Below are 18,621 nucleotides of genomic sequence, written 5' to 3' on the forward strand. Positions count from 1 at the left end.
CGAAGCGCAGCAACAGATCGGAGGCTATTGTTTTCCTTGCCTTTTTATTCTGGTCGGTCAAAATGTTCGGTACTCAGCGTGCACGAAGTTTAGAGTAGCACAGTTTATCAATAATGGCCATCACACTGCCTTTACCGATGAAAATAATGCGACACAATTCATCTTTTGTCAGCAGTCATCACTAGGGCCGTGACATCGGTATATTTGTATTAGTCTGAGGTGAACATAAGACGCCGGTCAGAATGTGACTATGTAGATTAAGCATAAATTATTCTCATAATTGACAATATCAGCGGTTTTCAGCTAAACCCAATGTTGTTTTACAATCAGCAGAGTGGGATGGAAAATTGAAGTCTAAAATGCGGGTATATTTATCTACGATTGGCAAAAGTGACTATTATCTTCGCCATCTATCCATACAAATAATAACTAAAGAATCCATACTTACACCAACACATTATCGATCACTATCGATTAGTAGGGTCAGATATCTTTGAACGTCAGTGAATGTCGATGTCAACCATTTTCTAAACTGATGTTAGTGCTACCATCTGTTGACTTAGGAAGCTCGTACTGCAGTGAACTGTAGAAGAAGGTACGAACTTCCTACCTCTAGTAGTCAGTGTTGACAATGTTGGCGGTGTTTATTGCAATTGTTGTGTTAATATGGACGGCAACTGAATTTCGTCCCTTTTTATGAAAAGCCAACTTAGCTTCATCTGGAGTTGAAGAACAAGAAAGCTTCCTCATTTTTCTTCAATACTTCACCATCGACAAGATTTTCCTATTTATCATTCGAGGGGAGGTCGTCATGACATCGAGTAATTACAACCAATTATAATGCAGGATTCGAACCGACGCAACTTAAGAACTTCAGCTTAAGGAACATTGCGACTGAGTTTTGAAAATTTTAAAAATTTTTTTACTAATTTATTTCAAATTGGCGGGTTTATTGTGTCCATACGTTTAAATAACAGTACGAAATTTCATCAAGTTTCATTCATTATTTCCTTAGATATTAATTTTTATGTATTTTAATCATAATAAATTATGCGTAAATTCAGACATCCCTGACGGCTTCAGAATTGATTTTGTTTTTCTTTTTTCTGTGAAGGATTTACATATCATTATAAAGAAAACTGCGCAAGGATTTTTAAATTTGAGAATTGATTCATGAGATAAAAGTTTTCTTTTAATGCATAATTTATCTTGATAATTTTCTTTAAATTTTCATATAATGTAAAGTTTTCAGTGAAGAGCTGATTCCATGCACAGCTTTGTGTACTGCAGTATGCTGAGTATTCTTGCAAAGTTTCATGTAGATCGAAGGAAATGCAAGCCGCTAGGAACTTTATTATTGATCAGAAACGTAGTTTTGAGAAAACTTCATTTTTAGTGGATGTGGTAGGTTTAAAAGAGCTGCGCGTAGCATTTCAAAACTCGTGGCCAGATCTTTAAATGTAGCATGCGTCGGTTAAATATAGGACAGACTGTTAAACAAATGTATAACGAAATTATTTATGTAAAAAAAATTTCATTTTTACCATCTTGACCAAAAATTCAGTCCCAGTGTCCCTCAACTGGGATGCACACATGCCTGTGTAGAAAGTTCCTTACTACAAGATTTTCTTCCAAGATCGCGTAAGATTTCATTCATTTAATAGCCAAATTCATTGTCTCTCTGACTTTGAAATTGAACTTGTTTCTTGAGTGCTTAAAACATGGAAATCGTCGCAGTTACCGCCTACGAAGCCATTAACAATGCTGGAAGTATCCATTGGAGCCGCTACCTAGCAACGGGCTGTAAAACTTGCGTCACTACTTAGTTTTACTGGATGTGTGTTCGTAAAACTCACGCTATCTACTATCGCGTCTCTTACAGTAATTATTGTACGAGAGTGAGCATTAATCCAGCCAGCGAATTCAAGGCGAAATCGCCTGCAATGATAAAGCACAACAAAGGCTTACGGCTCGAATAAATAGCCAATCAACTACTTGCCAATTAGTGAATAGCACTTGACCTGGATTCTAAACCCAGTCTCGTCGTCACTCTTTCATTCATTCTTGTTTCATTGTTTGCTGTAGCTCAGTTGGATGATTTGTTACAAAGGATCGGGGTTCAACGCGAGAAAGACACTGTGAGATTCGTAGTGCACGAAGTATCCAGAATAATAGATCCATTTTTCTATTCTTATTGAATAATTTTCTCTATCGACAGGTCATCATTCTAAACTACGTAAATAATAATTTCTTGGTCCTACAGAATATATCTGTTATAGTAACAATGATTACTAGAGGAGAAAAATTCGCTCCGGTGCACAGTGTACAATAACGCAAATCTAGCTGGACAAAATTAATAAATTCCCTGCATTCCAATGGATTATTATCAAACTTTGTACAGATCTTATAAATAGCATATATTTTTTGTGTACAAACTCTGACTACATATGTGCACGAGGAACTATCACTTTATAGGAGGTGGTTTTAGACCAGACGTCTCCAAAACCGTACTCGCGAGTAAGCCCCTGAACGGAACCGAAGCCAGTACGTAATGAGCGCGTTCCGCCTCACCCATCCCCACCTGTACTGTACTCAATGTTTATGCGCAAACGAAGAGCAGTGGCGGACTGCCATTATCATTGTGTTGTTCGGAGTGTTCGACCGTTTCACAATGTCTTCTAATCATGCACGTAGTACATTCAAGGATGAATAGGAAGAGAAACTTTTTTGTGTTAGTGGGGAGAATGTGAAATGCTTCATTTGTTCGAAAATCCTTAAGGGTGTGTTTAAATTCAACATGCGACGACACTACTCGATTCTGCACAAAGAATATCATACAATTACAGACATATTGGACATGTGAAAATAATTTATTTTGGGGCTATCTGTATAACTGTTGGTTATACAACATAATCAGTATATTACAATGCGTTTACACTCATTTCCGCATGACAAACATATAGTTTTTCGTTTAATTTTAGGTGAAATGCGTAAGCCTACAAATATTTTGATAAATAAAAAATAACAAAATACAAACAAAAATCACACACGTGTCCTCAGTCTTAAACAACAATAAAATCTTCTTGCTATTTATGTTCTAACATGGAATGTTAGAAAATCAATGAAGCCCTTTACAGAAGCATCATTTGGAAAATCGTGCATACCGGACGTTACTAAAATACTGTGTCCAGAACAAAGTCAAAGTTTAAGAAAATTAAATTGTTTCCAATTAGAGTTCAGAGAAAGAATTTCAAGATTTTAAATGTAATTGAATCTGAAGTCGAAACCACAATTAACCAGTTTGCAGCTTACTCACTTGCATTGGACGAAAGCACAGATAGAAACGATAAAGCTCACCTTGTCATTTTCACCCGAGGAGTTAATGAACATTTTCCTGTGTCTGAATGTCTTCTAGATGTAATTATAAAATACAACTGGAGAAGAACTTTTCCAGGCACTGAAAGGCACCATAGAACAGAAGAGGTTGAATTTGCAATGGCTTGTGTCTATAGCAACAGACGGGGCTCCAGCTTCATAGTATGTCAAAATAATATACAAACGTATGATATTTGTTATTCTTTTCATGTTATGATTTGTAAACTTAAGCAGACCGTTGCCGCGATCCCCCACTGATCGCTCCCATCTGTTGAGGTACGAGTCTCTTCCCCTGCTCTAGCCTTACAGCACACTGTGTTCGGCGGGCAGCATCGAGAGCGCGAATGACTATACGCTTTTTGGAGACCTCTGTTTTAGACTGAAATAATAACTTCTCTCCTATCTAATAGGTTTTTTATGAAACAGTGTACAGAAGTTACAGGTAGAACATATTTTTTGTGTACAACTATATTTAGGGTTCCATAAGAGGAAGTACCCCTTTGCAAGGAGTGCATTTACGCAAAATTAACTTCTCTCCTGCATAACAGATTTTTATGAAACTTTGTACAGGAGTTACAGGTAGCATATATTTTTATGTACAAATTCTGATTACATCTGTATGCTACCTGTAGGCCTAACTGTTGTACAAAGTTTCATAAAAATATATTATATAGGAGAGGAGTTATGAATTTTGTCTAAATGCACCACTATAAAGGGGCAATTTCTCTTATGAAACATAGACTTTGTAGACAAAAAATAAATATATTCTACCTGTAATTTCTTCATAAAGTTTCAGAAAAATCTATTAGATAGGAGAGAAGTTATTAATTTTGTTTAAATGCACCCGCTATAAAGGGGTAATTTTTCTTGTGCAAAAGTTATCAGAGTTTGTACACAAAACATGTGTGCCACCTGTAAGGCATATTCAAAAGTTTCATAACACCCTATATATAAATATGTATTTTTTTGTAATTTGTATGAAATTAATCTCTATGTTTATCATGATTATAGTAACAATGTTTAACGTCCTGTGCAATTTTGATATTATTCCTTTAGTACATACTGCTATTTTGAGATGTTTATTTACATATTTATGTACATATTTTAGGATCAATATTACATAAAAATCCACACTCTAGTTAACACTTTCATTTCATGGTTCCCTAGACGCTCCTATTAAACAACAATTAATACCAAGACGTGTAATAATAATGTTGATTCGTAATGAGGCTGGACCGTCAGAAAGCAGATCGAGCGAGGAATAACAGCCATTGAGCTTAGATTCGTGCGGCAAAGAGGGCTACACAATTACCAATAAAAAGGAATGAAGCTATTCCAGAAGAACTTCAAGTGAAACCAATCACTGCCGCCCCCAACGAATAAGAAACGCAGGGGGAGATGTCACATCGATGAAATACTTTACGTCAGATGGACGAAACCTACAGGAAATGAACTTCTGGGACAGCCGTTGAAACGACGACATGAATTCACTCACAGAGAAACGGAAAATACACGCAAATGCATAATTTGATTTGAAAGATTATATTTTACAGCAAAAATTATACTGTTTTATGACTTGCACTGCTGAATGAAATCATTTCTATCAGGATTGTATATATAATAGCTGCAAACGCCGCTTTACAGCATTTATCGTTAAAAAACACAGAAATATATGACTCTAGACTGTTTGTCATTGCTGCAGGTACATACAACTCATGCAACTACATACCGATATCAGCTGTGCAGGTTGGACAGCAAATTGTTGCAGCTAACTTCTTTTGCTCAGCGCCAATTTGAAAGCTGAAACAGAGAGAATATGAGGTTTTGGTAACACTATAAATATTTCTCTTTTATGGTATTGCTATGAACGTCAACATACATTCATTCATTCCTTCATAAATAGATAAATAAATATTAACTTATTCATTCATTTTATTTATTTATTTAAATTAATTAATTTATTTATTTATGTATTTATTTACTTATTAATTTATTTATTTACTTATTTATTCACTTATTTATTTATTTATTTATTTATTCACTTATTTATTTATTTATTTATTTATTTATTTATTTATTTATTTACTAGCCGTACCCGTGCGCTCCGCTGCACCCGTTAGAAATAAATATAAAGTAATTACATAATTAAAATAGGACATTTGATCCAGGGAATATTCGTGTTCGATAGAAGGAAAAATCGTTTAATATGTTACTTAATTTAAATTATATTTAAATTATATTTAAATAATTAAAATGGAATCATTTTGGTCCACAGAGCACTCATTTGGTGCAATGACAATTCCTTTAACATGTTTCTTAATTTTTATTACATGCATCCATCGTTCAATGAACATTGACATCATTTACATTTAATGTGTATACTTTATTTACGTGTTATATGTTTCCATTGAATTATGGTAATAACTTAATTTTATCTCTTGTTTTCTACGTATTCAGTAAATGGCGCTTGGCCCACTATGGTTCTGAACCCTTCAAATAACTTAAATAACTTAAATTATATTATATTATATTATATTATATTATATTATATTATATTATATTATATTATATTATATTATATTATATTATATTATATTATATAAAAAGTGTGTTGATAACGGATGTACCCCGATAAGTAAGTTTTCAATTTGTTATGGGGGCTCTTGAATCTCAGGAGGAACAAATTTTATTTTACAACAGGGCAACATAATCTGCTTGGCTCATTATCCAAATTTTTTGCATTGCATTTAATGCATATGTATTTTATGTATTTTAGCTCGATTCAATTGAGCATAGTTAAAATTTGGATTATAAAATAATGAAATGCTAAGCTAACGTATTATTACTGCATACTAAATCAATACACTCTCGTTGGTCGTTAATTCTCTGAGATAAACATTATTTTAAGAAATACAGGAAACGAATACACAGAATAGCCTATCAAGTTTTCTGTGCATAAGAAGCTATTTTAATCTTACCTGTCCTCAATTCACTCAGAAGTTACTGTAATAACATTATAGCATTATGTCCTTCTAGAGAAACTACACTTTCCAATGGTGAAATAATAATTAATTATACAAATCGGTTAATTTAGCTTCCGATATTACTTCATACAAACACAGAAACATTCTCTGTAGGCTATCTTTCATAGCTTTCGATTGTTGCTATCCAAGGCCCCTTATAGACGAAGTCATTTGATTATTTCATTACACGGCCTAAGATGGCAGTTATTTTAATTTTAAAACTCATTTGTCTCATTAAATATCAGTCCTATCAAAATTTTTCAAAGACTAAAACTTATCGAAAATGATTTTTAAAGAAATGTTTGTTATGTAACATTTTTCATAAAAATCAATAATAAGCGAGATATTTCGATTTATTTAATTCAGGCCCCCTTATAACCCCCCTTTTAAATAATGTATTTTGAATGCCATATAGCCTATAATCTAAGTTACAACGAACTTAATTTATATTCCAATTTTCATCGAAATCCGTTCAGCCATTATCGCGTGAAAAGGTAACAAACATACAGACAGACAGACATACATACATACATACATACATACATACATACATACAAACAAAAATTTCAAAAAAGCGATTTTCGGTTTCAGGGTGGTTAATTATATATGTTAGGACCAATTATTATTGGAAAATCGAAAATTACCAGAAAAATTTCGGCTACAGATTTATTATTAGTATTTATTTATTTATTTATTTATTTATTTATTTATTTATTTATTTATTTATTTATTTATACTGGCAGAGTTAAGCCTTCTCTTACACTCTACCAGCTTCAATGCCAATGTAATATTTATGGAATACAATAAATTAAATGAAAATGAAATACCGACTTGCCACCCAGGCCGACTACATTTCATGAAATAAAGAGATTGTTCTGTTAAATCTTTGCCATATTTTGACAAAACCCATAAGTCAAACATTTTCAGATATGAATATTGAGTCATATTCTATTTTTAAAAAGTATTGTTTTGCATGCAGAAATATTCGTTGTGTTTTTACCAATTTTCCCACTTCAAATATTCCAATTTTTAACTGATGCATTTCTTTTAAACAGTTTTTTGTGTTTCCCCAAAACTTTGTATTTCGTGACTTAAGCAGTTTATCAAAAAATAAAATTATATTGTGAATATGTATCTTTGTTCCTTTTATTGTTGTGTAAACATTCTGACGTACATTGGAAGACCGCGTAGTGAAACATCTGCGCCTAAGATTATTATCAATTACACTTGGCATAAACTGCAATTTGATCATTTTTATAATTTCATTACCATTCTTTAAAATTAAAACGCTATAGTTTCCATATTAAAACTCGATCACAACGCGATAACATGCTAGAAATTCCACTCCACACATCATCTCTGTATTCCTCATCCTTCATTGTTGCTACTTCTCATCACTGGAACTCTCTGCCGCCTGAAGTCAAGGGCTGCTGAATCTTGAAATCTTTCAAATCCAAGTTAGAAAATTATTTTATGTCTAGTTGCCAAACTGTTATGACAAGTGTTGTATTGTATGTTTCCATACATTCACTACATTTTTTTATATTCTAGTGATATCGATAATATTTTATCTGTTTTTGTTTCCATCACTTTTTCCGATAATAGTATATCTACAATGTGATAACTTGAGCTACTTATAATCATAATTTTCCTTACTGTGTGTATCTAAAAATATTGTCTTCAGTGTATGCTTTGTACTTTACTATTTTATTATTATTATTATTATTATTATTATTATTATTATTATTATTATTATTATTATTATTATTATTATTATTATTTACTTATGGCTTTTAAGGAACCCGGAGGTTCATTGCCGCACTTATATAAGCTCACCATCGCAGCGGTCCCTATCCTGTGCAAGATTAATCCAGTCTCTATCATCACATCCCACCTCCCTCAAATCCATTTTAATATTAAAGTTAAAGTTATGTTTTATTTAACGACGCTCGCAACTGCAGAGGTTATATCAGCGTCGCCGGATGTGTCGGAATTTTGCCCCGCAGGAGTTCTTTTACATGCCAGTAAATCTACTGACATGAGCCTGTCGCATTTAAGCACACTTAAATGCCATCGACCTGGCCCGGGATCGAACCCGCAACCTTGGGCATAGAAGGCCAGCGCTATATCAACTTGCCAACCAGGTCGACTCCATTTTAATATTATCCTCTCATCTACGTCTCGGCCTCCCCAAAAGTATTTTTCCCTCCGACCTCCCAACTAACACACTATACTCTCGGCTCCACAAGTAAAGAATCCTGGTCTCATACCACTTCTACACAGATGACAGTGATTGACAGGCCAGTTAGGGGAGGTAAACTTGCTAAAACTTTCAGCTGTTGCCATGTTTGCGCTTGGCTTGACTCTTTAAATGTATTTTCTTTTGCAACTAGTTGGATTCTTTCAAAAATGGAAAATTCACAACACAGCATTCTCGGCGGTCTTCTGGCGGTATCTTTGTCCACAGTTTCACTAATTGAGGGAGCGTGTCAGTCAGATTTATGGCTTCCTGAACCCAACCCTGCAACGAAGGTTCTTTACTTGTGAAACCAAGAGTATGCATTTATTGATTTGCCCATACGTGCTACATACCTTGCCCATCTCAAACGACTGCATTTAATGTTCCTAATTATGTCAGGTGAAGAAAACAATGCGTGCAGTTCTCCGTTGTGTAACTTTCTCCATTCTCCTTTAACTTCATCCCTCTTAGCCCAAATTATTATTATTATCTGATATTTGTATATGTTGTTAGTCTCATTTATTTTTACTTACTGTTTACATTTTATTATGCCTTTTCCTTTCTTTTTTGAGAGTGCTGTATTTTGTAAATTAGTATGTTTTCTGTATCGCAGTTTTACTTCTGGTTGAGTGTTAGAGAAGGTCTTAACTCTGCTAGGTTAAATAAACCATTATTATTATTATTATTATTATTATTATTATTATTATTATTATTATTATTGTTATTAACGGACTTCTTGTTCCATAATCGAAGGGCGATAATTCTTAAAGAGATATCGATAATCAACGAACATAGTAGGCCTATATGAGCGATAGATGTCACTGCATCCGAGCTGTCGAATAAAATACTACGCGAGAATGAATATACACAAAATGAATTGAAAGGAGAGGGGGGGGGGATTTATGCGAAGGTAATAATATAGTACCCTAGCGGCGCTACGGCTCGAAAAAAATTATCCTCACCCTGCTATGGCTCGAAGTAAGTACCCTAGTCCTGCTATGGCCCGAAAAAAGTATCCTAGCCCTGCTATGGACCGAGAAAAGTACCCTAGTCCTGCTATGCCCCAAAAAAGTACCCTAGTCTTGTTATGGCCCGAAAAAAGTATCCTAGTCCTGCTATGGCCCGAAAAAAGTACCCTAGTCCTGCTATGGCCCGAAAAAAGTACTCTAGCATTGCTATGGCCGAAAAAAGTACCCTAGCACTGCTACGGCCCGAAAAAAGTATCCTAGTCCTGCTATGGCACGAAAAAAGCTTCCTAGTCCTGCTATGGCCCGAAAAAAGTACCCTAGTCTTGCTATGGCCCGAAAAAAGTATCCTAGTCCTGCTATGGCCCGAAAAAGTATCCTAGTCCTGCTATGGCCCGAAAAAAGTACCCTAGTCCTGCTATGGCCCGAAAAAAGTACCCTAGTCCTGCTATGGCCCGAAAAAAGTATCCTAGTCCTGCTATGGCCCGAAAAAAGTACCCTAGTCCTGCTATGGCCCGAAAAAAGTATCCTAGTCCTGCTATGGCCCAAAAACGTACACTAGCACTGCTATGGCCCGAAAAAAAAGTACCCTAGTATTGCTATGGCCCAAAAAAGTACTCTAGAGCCGCTATGGCCGGCAAGGCCTGAGACACATCCCTGCACGCAACCAATGAATCACCAAGGCTGTTGATAATATAACGTGTGTATAATAGATTAAAAACGAGATCTAAAACGTAATCATACGAAAAAAATGAACGCTTTCTTGCTTTCAAATAATAATATAATATTTTGGTTCACGGATAGAATTCTTCTTTTCCTCTAGGCAAGCAAGTTTTTGTCACGACTCTTATGACACACCCTGTACCACCACTCGGCCTCATTATATTTGCGTAACCATAGCAACGCGAGATTACCTGATCGTAATAATGTTATGGTATATAAATGAAACGCGAGCGATTGTTAGAACACGTCTTTGTTTTGTTGGCTCCCTCTAGCGACGATCTTCCTCTCGTACATCATCCCACCGTGTCACTGCAACAAGGACCCAAGAGACAAGCATCCGACGAGGGCGAGGCTCCACAAACCGATGATTTCGAAACCCTCGTCATAATTCATCTCAGAATTATGAATGTGGACTACAAGGTAATTTCTTTGTGGCATCTTCGCCAGACAATTCTTCTCTGATAAATTCTCTAAGTGGCAATTTTGTAAAGATTTCTACTCCTTCTCCCCACCCCACCCAACCAATCGTTCCTAAGCAGTTGCTAAGGAATCTTGATGACTCTTCGACTGTTTTCAAGCATCACTTCTGTTGCTATGCAAGTTTATTCGCTTGACTTTGGGCCGCGGCAGCTACTTCAGTGAAACTGACAGTCTGGTAAATTCCTGATTTATTCCGGTAGTTCTACATTGGATTACAGAAATACAAGACGAAACATTTCTCATTATACGGAGTACAGGAAAACACTAAGCTACTGTAAAAAATGTGTTTTATTATGAAAAGAGACATGAAGCTCAACTATAATAAACTACATTTATACAAAGTATTATTTCATTACGCCAGAACATAAATACTTTATATTAACTAATCCTTAAACTAAAAAATAAACGGTGTCATCAAAAGACAAGACATACAGGGACATCATTTTATTTTTACTTCAATTTTTATTGTACCTGCGTTTCTAAATGTACTTGACTCCCACCTCTTTCATTAATGTCCTCGCTAACGTCAGTCACACAAACTTACGGCCGCTGTTGCTAACAGTGAAGTAAACAGTACAAAGGACAGTATGTTTCAGAAATATGTTGCGTTTTCTATAGAAGAAAGAGCTTATATTATTGAAGTTTATTTTCACACAGGTATGGCGTGTAGCATAACTGAATTTTTCAGTGTGGACTAAGCACAAGTGAAGATTAGAGTTACCGAAAGTACGGTACCCTATAATATGGTACGGTACTTAACATTATTTAAACAAGAGTTTTGTTTTATTATTTGTAGGTATGAAGGACGATGATGGAAACTGGAAGTACAATGTAACCGAATGTGAACAACAGTTTTTCTTGTTTTTTTTTTTTTTTTCACAATTTCCTGATTATATCATTACGGAATATTTTCGTAGAAATGTCATTAATCTGGTAGATAAATTTAGAGCAGCAGAGTGTACAGAAAGGAAGAAAAGTGTAAGATGGCCAACATTTCATACAAGTCCAATCTCCAGCCTTCAAATTGAATCCGATGAAATGCCATTACAATCAAGACGAAAGCTGTTAACTCTTCGATACGCACTGAAAGTAGCTGCCACTGGTTGTTCACCTGCTTATACAAGTATTTTTTCTAATAGAAACCATGACAAATATCATAAAAACAGAATTAATCAAGTACCACCACACTTAAGAGTCTCCAAATATTGTAGAGAATTTAACATTGTTTTTCCTACAAGAAAAACTATTGGATTCCACAGTATTCCACCATGGACATTATCGAAACCCCATATAAATTTAGATTTAACCCAACGTACTAAAAGTGAAACCAGCCAAATTTAATACAGATGTTTATATAATGAGATCAGAAATTCATACACTAATCACATCGCAATTTATAGTGATGGTTCTAAATCAAGTGATGGAAGTGGATGTGCAGTGATATCTGAAAATGAAATAATATCTGTTAAGTTACCAGAATCCTTTTCAATCTTTTCATGCGAATTATATGCAATTAGAGAATCACTACAGTATATTCTAAATGAAGACCATAAAAATTCCATCATATTTTCAGATTCTTTAAGCTCAGTAAAGGCGCTGAGTAATGTATGGACAACTGATAAATTAACACAAGACATTCAGATCTTATACCATAAACTTATAGCAAAAGGAAAAGAAATTATTTTCATCTGGATACCCTCTCATTGTGGCATTGCAGGCAACGACGCAGCTGATAGAGAAACCAAACAAAGCACCAAAGATTCTACCAACCCCGACTATACCTTCTTACCACATCGAGATTTCATTTACCTCATAGACAATAAATGTAAAGAATCATGGATTACACTTTGGACTCTCAATCCCTCCAGAAAACTTTCCGAAGTCAAGTCAACATGCTCTCTCAATATACCAATCCACAAGCTTAATAGAAAAGACCAGGTTTTATTATCAAGATTAAGAATTGGACATACAAAATTAACCCATTCCTACCTCATATCAAGAAATGAACCACCAACCTGTGAAACCTGTCATTGCTTACTCACCGTTAAACACGTCACCATAGAATGCCGAAAATACCACACCTCACGGAAAAAGTACAACGTACCAAATGATATATCTACAGCACTCAACAATACAAATGTTCTTCTACAAGTAATTCAATTCTTTAAAGAAATTTCCTTGTATAATATGATTTGATTGTAAAATTTATACTGTTCACACACTCTGTTAATTAATTTTTTGTTATTTAATTATTATTATTTTTTTTACCTCTAGATACATTGTAATATATTGTGTACCTTGTTTGTAATCATCACTGCTTGTCTTGCATTGTTCTGTATATGAATATTGTGGTCGCAAAAAGACCATGCAGTTATGCGACCTAAAATAAATCTTAAAAAAAAAAAAAAAGGTGACAGAAGATGCTGTAGAATATCCTAGAGAAAGGATGGAGCGAGATCCTAATAAGTCGGTCAAGAAGTTAGCTGTAGAAATTGGGGTTTCTTACGGAAGTGCTCACAAAATTCTCAGGAATAAATTAGGTAGTAATATGCTGAATAAAGTAGACATTACATAATGTATATAACCGCCTGAAGACTTGAGTTTGTGAAAAAAAAAAAAATTACTATTCTACTTTTTTTTTTATAAAATACTGTAAAGTAATAATCAAATTGAAAATGTTAATACTATATTTCCCTGTAACATAAATGGATACACTACTTTTCTCTCCTCCTATAGCTAGTAAAATGATTTGTTTACATATTGCAGTAGCAACTCCAAACTCCTGTAATGGAAGGGGGTAACAGTGTTTCCGAGTATAGCCAGGTTAATGTTAAAAATGTTAGTAAAATTAAAGTGATGTCCCTGTACTCTGCGACAAACAGCTCTGAAACCCTGACCCAAATAGCTCAGCGGTAGTGTTGTTCCCTGTCCTTCTCAAACCTACAACACACCACTCACATCCCATTCTTACTCAGCTCCTCAGAGTGCTGCATTGGAGTTAAATCGCTCGCTTGAACTCAGTGAAGTGTCGCACCCTCGAGTGAGATACGATCGGTCGTGATACGCTCGTAATAAATACAAGCACAGTACAAGGTCATCTCACCGATATGTCTTATCTTGTATGGAAGGCGACAGATAAGATACACGTATGTTTTGCTCACACGGTAGAAATAAGGCTTTATTTTCTGCGTTTATGACAAACGTTTAATGGAACAGTCAATGGAACGTACCAAAACAGGAACATGAAGTTATAAATAAAATAATATGAAAAACTTCGATATACAGTTATTATTGCTAATTAATAATTATTCAATATTTGATTTACCACATATATAATATGATAGGTCCATACATAGTGTTCCGCCTATATACTGTGACAATGTAGAAACGTTTTACAAAATATTATTGATATAGCAGTATATTAATAACAATATTAATACAGAGATAACGTCACAGAAAATATAATAAAACGAATAATCATGCTGCAGAATTATTATTATTATTATTATTATTATTATTATTATTATTATTACTAGAAAACTTGATACAGTTCTTGCATTATCGTGATTGTGTTCTCCGTTTATAATAATTACATTTACATCCAATAACATCTATCAGATGTGGCAAAAACAAAATCACTCCTGTGTGGGGAAAAAAAAAAACATTTACCTACAACATTTATATTACATTTTAAAGCAAGTTTTATAGTTGTACTATGGAGAGGTTAGTTAAACACTGCAAAGTTTTGAAATGATAAACATCTATGATGTTACTACAAAGTTCATCACCGTAACATGAACGAATGTCTAACGCTCGGCTTATACCGTTCGAGGATTTATCGTTCGTGACAATTTTACCCATCATGCATGTGCGCTACCTATCGGATTATGCTGTGAACTACTTGGCGCTCGAGCGAAAACGTCCGAGGCAGACCTCTGAAGGACACCAAAGAAATAGGCGTTGCCACATTTCATAACTTCAAATCTTCAAAGTTATTTTGAGAAATTCTTAAAATAAAATGAATTGTTTTATCACTAATTATCATGTATTTTACTAATATTATGTATAGATACACAACACCACGGGGTCATAAGTGACATGAAAAGAGGAAGCTTTAGCAAATCGGCAACCATGCACTCTCACTAGGTAATATCTCAATTTGAAACGGAGGAAATGAAAGAATGATGCTGAAACTGATCAGGAAGAGAAAAGGGAATTGGCTCGGTTACTTGCTGAGAAGAAATTGCCTACTGAAGGGTGCACAGAAAGGAATGGTGAACGGGATTAGAGTTCGGGACAGAAGAAGATATCAGATGATAGACGACATTAAGACATATAGGCCTACAGGTTTGTTTCCGATTTCTGATAAAGAATTTGAATGACATGTGCATCAGGAGTCACACGACAGCTGAACTGTGGCGCGAGGTGACAGACCAGTAGTGAGTGATCTCAAAGAGTGCACGGCGACTCACAGCAGAAATTCCCAAGAAAATCGAGTCTTTTTTGGGAGGGGTACATTACGACTCTTTCCAATGCCAAGTACAGTTAAATGAAAATGAAAGAAGCCTAAAATAAACGAGGTTTCGTTATTTTCAAAAAAGGCACCTTCTGTGTACTTAATAAGATTGGTAAAACTCGAATGGAATTAATTTGTATCATCTCGTGGGGTGCGGCGACTTGTGACGGAGGGTGGATTTGCTTGCTTTTTCCACTCTGGAATTAATCCCATTCCAGCCTTGCCAGTCTTATTAGGTACACACAAGATGCCTTTATTGAAAATAACGAAACCAGGTTTTTCACGTAAATGTACTCGGCATCGGAAAGAATTGTCATGTACCCTCCCAAAAAGACTCGATTTTCTTGGGCATTGCTACTGTGATACACCGTGCACTCTGATTATGAAATCACTCACTACTGATCTGTCACCTCTCGCCTCAATTCAGCTGTCGGTGTCATTCCTGACGCACATGACGTCATTCAAATTTGTTACCAGAGATCGGAAACAACTCTGTAGATCAGAGGTCTCCAAAAAGCGTATCGTCATTCGTGCTCTCGATGCTGCCCGCCGAACACAGTGTGCTGTAAGACTAGAGAAGGAGAAGAGACTCGTATCTCAACAGATGGAAGCGATCAGTGGGGGATCGCGGCAACGGTCTGCTTATGTTTACAAATAATAACATCAAAGGAATACGAAATATCATACATTTGTATATTATTTTGACATACTAGGAAGCTGGAGCCCCGTCTGTTGCTATAGACACAAGCCATTGCAAATTCAACCTCTTCTGTTCTATGGTGCCTTTCAGTGCCTGGAAAAGCTCTTCTCCAGTTGCATTTTGTAATTACATCTAGAAGACATTCAGACACAGTAAAATGTTCATTAACTCCTCGGATGAAAATGGCTAAGTGAGCTCTGTTATTTCTATCTGTGCTTCCGTCCAATGCAAGTGAGTAAGCTACAAACTGGTTAATTGTGGGTTCGACTTCAGATTCAATTACATTTACAATCTTGAAATTCCTTCTCTGAATTGTAATTGGAAACAATTTAATTTTCTTAAACTTTGACTTTGTTTTGGATACAGTATTTTAGTAACGTCCTGTATGCACGATTTTATAAATGGTGCTTCTGTAAAGGGCTTCATTGATTTTCCAATATCCCAAGCTAGAACATAGCTAGCAAGAAGTTTTTTTTTTTTTTTTTTTTTGTGTTTGTATTTTCTTGTTTTATATTTATCAAAATATTTGTAACCTACGCATTTCATCTAAAATTAGACGAAAAACTATATGTTTGTCATGCGGAACTGAGTGCAAACGTATTGTAATATGCTGATTATTAAGTGTAACCAACACAGTTATACAGATAGCCCCAAAATAAATTATTTTCACATGTCCAATATGCCTGTAATTGTATGATATTCTTTGTGAAGAGTCGAGTATTGTCGTCGCATGTTGAATTTAACACACCCTTAAGAATTTCCGAACAAATTAAGCATTTCACATTCTCCCCAGTAACACAAATAAATTTCTCTTCCTATTCATCCTTGAATGTACTACGTTCATGATTAGAAGACATTGTGAAACGGTCGAACACTCCGACCAACACAGTGATAATGGCAGTCCGCCACTGCTCTTCGTTTGCGCATAAACATTGAGTACAGTACAGGTGTAGATGGGTGAGGCGGAACGCGCTCATTACGTACTGGCTTCGGTTCCGTTCAGGGGCTTACTCGCGAGTAGGCTTTTGGAGACGTCTGCTGTAGATCATACGCGGAGACTAAGAGGAAGGCAGAACATTGGAAAGATTGGATAATGCTGGGTTTGAGTGAAAGATCAGTACTTGGCTCGCACATGAATGAATGAAGACTGTCAAGAACTGTAGGTACAGATCCAGAAACAAAATTTGGGCAATCTGAATATTCGACGTTCCAGTTATAACTGCGCATGCTCAGCAAGAAAATTTAAGTGGGCCAAATTTTGTTTCTAGGTCTGTACAACAAAAAATACGAACGTCCAAAAAAGTAATCATCAGTTGCAAAATTAATATGTCACAAACATTTATTAAACAGTTACATTTTACAAAATGTAACGAAGTCATGCTCAGTATTCTAAAAATGTGTACTGGAAAGCAACAGACGGAATGTTCTTGTAAGGTCCCTGAGCCATGTATACCTTCAGCGCCACTCTTATTAAAATTTATTAACGACACAAGTTTTCGGTAGTGCACTACTGTAGCCTGCATTCGCTTGCAGTCTAGTGATGAAATGAGTTACTAGCTGTCCGCTGACATTTACGAGTGGCATTATATTCCATCATTTTCCTGTTGTGTGTTGATAGTGAATGGCTGTTCTTATGTCAAGGTAAGAGGCAATATTTTATTTTGTGTGTTGAGCAAATAATAACTATATTAAACTATGATGAAAGAGAATATCTGCGTGGAAATATCATATGTACTTCGGTACATCAAAATATATATATTAAACTATATATTTTCGTGATCCTTGAACATTCTTCTATGTATAGAAAGTATTTGCTATCTATAAAATTTGAAAATGTTAGAGAAACAGGCATGTCATGTTATCAAGTACTCAGTAGCGCTTTAACGCCATGCGGCGTTGAAGGTCTACAGACAAAATTTTAGGTTTTGTTAGTACTAAGGCTGACAGTACAGCATCAGTGTGAAAACATCAGGAAAATCACTAAGCTTTCAACTCACAAATGTTCAGAATGTGCAGTGATGATTTTGGTTCAATTGCTTATCGAACTCTTAATTTTTTTTATTTTACATACCTTAAATTTTTGTTTTACTTATTGGAAAACATTCATATTAAACTAAGGTAAATGCTAATAAATTTCTACTGTCACACATTGTCTCTTTTTTTTTTAAGTAAGGAGTCAATGGAAAACATATTTTCCTAATCCATCTGGTGTTTCAGTTTCAGATCAAGAATCTTTTATTAACAGAAACTCAAATTTAGTCGCTTAGTTCTATTTGTGTTGCTCAGGAAAAATAATTTATTAACAATTATAAGTATATAGGTTACTAGAAAATAGATGGCGTTAATTGGACAACCTGTTCCTAATAACGCCAGTTTACAAAGTTTTCCTATTTGAGTTCTAATTCTTGTTCGGAATATAATATATCCATTTTCATTGTGCTATTTTGTAAAGATAAGATTACAGTTTCTATTTCATAATTTTCGTGTTTGTACATAACTTATTTCCAGAGCAAAAGTGACTGAAGTGTTAAGGTGGCGTTATTTGGTACGTGTACCTTACAGAAAGACGAAGCGCAAAATGTCTGGGCTCAAGCTAGAGC

General features: G+C 35.1%; 1 protein-coding gene across 2 annotated transcripts in view; it reads right to left on the reverse strand.

Moving 5' to 3' along the window:
- The window catches only part of alpha-Man-IIb (alpha-Mannosidase class II b), a 1,305,824-nt gene that overhangs the window by 1,178,827 nt on the left and 108,376 nt on the right, over positions 1–18,621 (reverse strand). For both annotated transcript variants that reach the window (XM_069835935.1, XM_069835933.1), the window contains exon 2: positions 5,105–5,175. The gene's annotated coding sequence lies outside the window, so the exon portion shown is untranslated. The remainder of the gene's footprint in view (positions 1–5,104; positions 5,176–18,621) is intronic.

Source organism: Periplaneta americana, chromosome 9, assembly GCF_040183065.1.
Source record: "Periplaneta americana isolate PAMFEO1 chromosome 9, P.americana_PAMFEO1_priV1, whole genome shotgun sequence".
Classification (NCBI taxonomy): Eukaryota; Metazoa; Arthropoda; class Insecta; order Blattodea; family Blattidae; genus Periplaneta; species Periplaneta americana.